Source organism: Saimiri boliviensis, chromosome 21 (genome assembly GCF_048565385.1).
Source record: "Saimiri boliviensis isolate mSaiBol1 chromosome 21, mSaiBol1.pri, whole genome shotgun sequence".
In the NCBI taxonomy this organism is placed as follows: Eukaryota; Metazoa; Chordata; class Mammalia; order Primates; family Cebidae; genus Saimiri; species Saimiri boliviensis.
In genome coordinates, this window is record NC_133469.1 from 8,677,531 (window position 1) to 8,682,891 (window position 5,361).

Below are 5,361 nucleotides of genomic sequence, written 5' to 3' on the forward strand. Positions count from 1 at the left end.
CGCTCCTCGGGAGCGATGCCCCGCCCTTTCCGTTAGCAGAACCGCCCCGGAAGTGGCCTCTCGCTCTCATTGGGTGTCCTCGGGAAAGGGGGCGGGGCCGCTCCTGAAGGTCGGCGGCGTACGGGTCTGGGACTGGCTGGTGGGGTGCTGGGGCCGTCCTGAGGTTGAGGGAGAATCCAGCCGAGGTGAGGAGCTTCCGGGCCTGACGCTTTTGCCTCCACCTCCTTCTTGAGCTTAAGGACTTACACGCAGGGCTTCGTTTGCCCAGTGTCTGGGACAGCGCTTGGTACCGAAGGTGCTGGTAAAAATGTGTCGAATGAGTGTAGCTGAACGCCCAGCTATTTCCACGGTCACAGCCACCATGTGTGGCCGGTATTGTGTGGCCGGCACTGTGTGGCATGTGTCGTACAGAGGAGGCAGCCCAGACTCAGGGAGGTGAGGCAGAGGCGCACGCAGGCCCTCGAGGGCTGCAAAGGGCTGGGGTCTCCCGGGCGCTCCTGGTTTCCAGGCAAGAACTGGAAGCAGAACCACTCAGCACCTAGAGGGGCAGTGACAGAAAGCTCTGTCTGGGAGGAGGCTGACCAGAGGCCGGTCTGAGCTCAAGAGGGCCACGGACACCCTGAAAGGGTGGTAAGCGGGCGAGTGGCGGAGTTAAGAGGTCTCCGGCTGCCAAGGCGGGTGGTGACGGAGCCGGCCGTTGCCGCTGTTTGGCTGAGTGGTGGTCAGAGGAGGTTGGTCAAAGCCATTCCAAGGTCGACTTGACAGGGCTTGGTAATGTGGGAGGGAAGGAGGAAGGAGGAACGGGCCCCTGTTCCTGCCGGGGTGAATCCACTGGCAGAGACGTGGAAGAGTGGGAGAGGAGCCAGCTTGGGAGGTTAACTCTGATTTTGAACACCTGTGTGTGAGAATCCCGACAAACCTGAGACCTCCTTAATTTTCTCTCAGGGATTCTGATTCTTAGCAGCCTGATTCCAGGAGAGGAAAAATGGCTGGAGTTGAGCCAGACAGTTCTGGGTAAGGAGTGAGCATTCGCCTGTTTATGGAGGAGGAGGCTGCTGACTGGGCCAAACTCCATCCCCCAGCTGCCAGCTTCCTGCCCTGTCAAACCCAGTTTTCTGGCCATCCCTTTCCACCTGTGAGCTGCTCTTCATAACTCCGTTTGCTTATACAGCCCAGAGCCAATTTCTGTTACTGCACCCCAGAGAAACATCAATCAGGAATAATTTATTTTTTATTTTTATTTTTTTTTGGGGTGGGGGACGGAGTTTCATTCTTGTTACCCAGGCTGGAGTGCAATGGCGCGATCTCGGCTCACCGCAACCTCCGCCTCCTGGGTTCAGGCAATTCTCCTGCCTCAGCCTCCCAAGTAGTTGGGATTACAGGCACGCGCCACCATGCCCAGCTAATTTTTTGTATTTTTAGTAGAGACGGGGTTTCACCATGTTGACCAGGATGGTCTCGATCTCTCGACCTCGTGATCCACCCACCTCAGCCTTCCAAAGTGCTGGGATTACAGGCTTGAGCCACCGCGCCCGGCTTTTTTTTTTTTTTTTTTTTTTTGAGACGGAGTCTTGCTCTGTTGTCCAGGAGGGAGTGCAGTGGCATGATCTCAGCTCACTGCAACTTCTGCCTCCCGGGTTCAAGCGATTCTCCTGCCTCAGCCTCCCCAGTAGCTGGGATTACAAGTGCCCACCACCACACCTGGCTAGTTTTTGTGTTTTTAGTAGAAACAGGGTTTCGCCATTTTGGCCAGGCTGGTCTCAAACTCCTGATCTCAGGCGATCCATCTACCTCGGCCTCCCAAAGTGCTGGGATTACAGGCGTGAGCCACTGTGCCCGGCCCAAATCAGGAATAACTCCTATGGCTAATGAAGACAGCTTCCAGGAAGAATGGGAGAAAGAGCACAGGATTCCAGGCAGAAGGTCCATCTAGGGCAAAGGCAAGGGTGTGGCTCAGCCTGCCTCCTTTGGGGAATGGTAAGTGTGTTCTAGGCTCAGGGTTCTTGGTAAGGGGCAGAGAAGACTCAGAAAAGTGTCAGTTGAGCTGGAATGTGTGGGCTCTTGAGTACCCTGCTCAGGAGCTGGAGGTGGGCTACCTGAAACACCCTGCAAACTCCAGTCCGTGAAGGCATCGGCTCTTGGGAAGCCCCAGATGTCGGGCTGGTCTTTCCATGCCTTTGTGTATCTGAGACCAACTAACTATCACTAAATGTTTCCTTTACACCCTGGACACACAGCTAGTCTCTACTTCTCGAGTTCTCTTGAAATACAAGTCTTGGCCAGAGGGTATGTAGAGAAATGCTGTGTATCACTTTGAGGTTGAGGCCATCAAAGCCTCCCACAAGTGCCCCCCACCATGTACTTACGACGCTGATGCCCAAGGCAGCCTGAGAACTACCTGCTGAAGTCAGCGCCTCTGTCACCATAGATCCTTGAATAACAGTATGGAGCAGAGCCCTCATCTCAGCCAACTGTATTATATTTGACCTCTACAGTCCAACTTCTATTGGGTTGAGCCATGAGGTTGTAGGATATATGTATGGCTGCTAGCCTTTATTAATGCAGACCTATGGGACACAGGGGAACTAATTGGGGTTTGGCGGGTTGTCATCAGATATTTTATTTTTTGAGACAGTATGTCACTCTGTCACCTAGGCTGGAATGCAGTGGGTCAATCACGGCTCACTGCAGCCTCCATCTCTCAGGCTTTAGTAATCCTCCCACCTCAGTCTCCTGAGTAGCTGGCACCACAGACAAATGCCACCACACCTCGCAAATTTTTAAAAAATTTTTTGTAGAGATGGGGTCTCACTATGCTACCCAGGCTGGTCTGGCTCAAGCAGTCCTTCTGCCTTGACCTCCCAAAGTACAGGGATTACAGGCATGAGCTACCATGCCCAGCAGTCACCAGAGATTTATACCCCAGTTTAGCACTATTGTTCCTCATCTCACTTATTTTAATCGAGAACAAATCAGATAAAAGAACTTCAATGCTAATTTTGATGTTAATTAAAAGCTAGCTTGTTAGAAACTCTTTTCACTGCTGTCTCAGTATGGGGTGAGCTGATGTCCCCGGAAACCTACCAAAACCCAGGCACTTTCCCAGGGGAGGCTTCACTGGTACCCAAACAGGCAGAGGTCTCTGAAAAGACTTTTGGAAGCTGAAGAAAGCTCTGATACGGAATGTAACATTTTGTGGGCAGAGGCATACTTTTTTTTTTTTTTTTTTGAGACAGAGTTTCACTCGTTACCCAGGCTGGAGTGCATGCAATGCGTGATCTCGGCTCACTGCAACCTCCGCCTCCTGGGTTCAGGCAATTTTCCTGCCTCAGCCTCCCGAGTAGCTGGGATTACAGGCACACGCCACCATACCCAGCTAATTTTTTGTATTTTTAGTAGAGACGGGGTTTCACCATGTTGACCAGGATGGTCTCTATCTCTTGACCTTGTGATCCGCCCGCCTCGGCCTCCCAAAGTGCTGGGATTACAGGCTTGAGCCACCGCGCCCGGCGGCAGAGGTGTACTCTTATAAGCTCATGAAGACTTGAAAGAGGTGAAGAGCCTCTGCCTTGGGAACCCTCTCATGTGCTTTCAAGGTTTTAACTATCTTTAAAACTGTTATAAGGACCCTAGATCTCTCCTTAGGTTTTAATTTATATTTTCAAGAGTCTGAGATATTTTCAAAGCTATTTCTTATAGGCAAGTCAAATTCAACATTTAAAGATCTAATTTAATCACCCAATCACCCACAATAGAAAACATGAGTTATCTTTGATTCCCCCTGATTAGACTTGTGAGTCCTACATTTGACATCCCACACTCCTTTATTCCACTTTCCTATGGCACTGCCTTAGTTTAAGCCAGGCGTCCCCAAACTTTTTACACAGGAGGCCAGTTCACTGTCCCTCAGACCGTTGGAGGGCTGCCACATACTGTGCTCCTCTCACTGACCACCAATGAAAGAGGTGCCCCTTCCTGAAATGCGGCGGGGGGCGGGGGGGGCGGATAAATGGCCTCAGGGTGCCGCAGTTTGGGGATGCCTGGTTTAAGCCATTCATTTCTTCCAGCTCCATCACCACCATGAGCATTCTTCCAACAGGTCTCCTGGTTTCCACTGTTACTGCGTCCTACTTTGTTCTAACACCACCCTGGTTAGCCAGTGATTCCCTTAAAATTAGGATAGATTATATCACTCTCTGCTCAAAACCCAACAGCTTCCACTCTCATTCAGAAAATCTGGAATCTGGCCTATGAGGCCCTTGTCACCCCGATCTAGCTGTGCCTCCTGCTCTTCCCATCCCTGACTCCACACTGGCCACATCCTTCATCACAGCAGGCACTACCCTCAAAGCTTTGGCTCTTCCTATCCCTTCAGCCAGGAATACTCTGCCCTTAGGTATGGAACATGAGAGACATGACTTGCTCCTCATCGCCTTCAGGCCTGTGGTCAAAGGACCCCAATCAGGAAGACCTGCTTTTGCCACTGTCTGAAATTGCTACCCACCCCTCCTTTTGTCTCTCCACTTACTTTTCCTCTTAGCATTTATTTTTTTTTTTTTAATATAGAAAACCTAGGTTTCTGTGTTAAGCTATTACAAAGGCAAAACAATGATCACTTGAAGTACTTTGAGGATTTCATTCCAGATTCACTGGTTCTGTTACAGAAACTCATCTAAAAGGTTGGAAATTAAAGGATATAACCTAAGAGGTGATAACAGAGCAGCAGGTAAACACTGCCAAGCTCCTGTGCATTTTCACCACATAGGTCGGCTAGCTTACAGAGGACGCACACAGTGAAGGCAGGAATTGCAGGCCTACTCACAGGGTACCCAGACACAGAAAGTTTTGGGGTCTACAAATACCCTCTTGGTTAATTCACCTTTGTTAATAAAGGTCATAGTATTTGTCCTCTGCTGTGACAACTTGTCTCAGTGTAGTCTGTCTTAAGAAAAAACTGGTTCAGGCTGGGTTTTGGAAAAGGAAAAAACTTTCATCAACTTTGCCCCAGAGTGGAAAAAGTAGAAAAGGCACCAAATTCTCTCCTACAGTTAGGAGAGAATTTTTTTTTTTTTTTTTTTTTTTTTTTTTTGAGATGGAGTCTTGCTGTCACCAGGCTTGAGTGCAGTGGCGCAATCTTGGCCTACTGCAACCTCTGCCTCCCAGGTTCAAGTGATTCTCCTGCCTCAGTCTCCCAAGTAGCTGGGACTACAGATGTGAGCCACCATGCCCAGCTAATTTTTGTATTTTTAGTAGGGGCTGGGTTTCACCATGTTGTCCAGGATAGTCTCGATTTCTTGACCTTGTGATCTGCCTGCCTCATTCTCCCAAAGTACTGGGAGGCGTGCTCACAGGCGTGAGGCA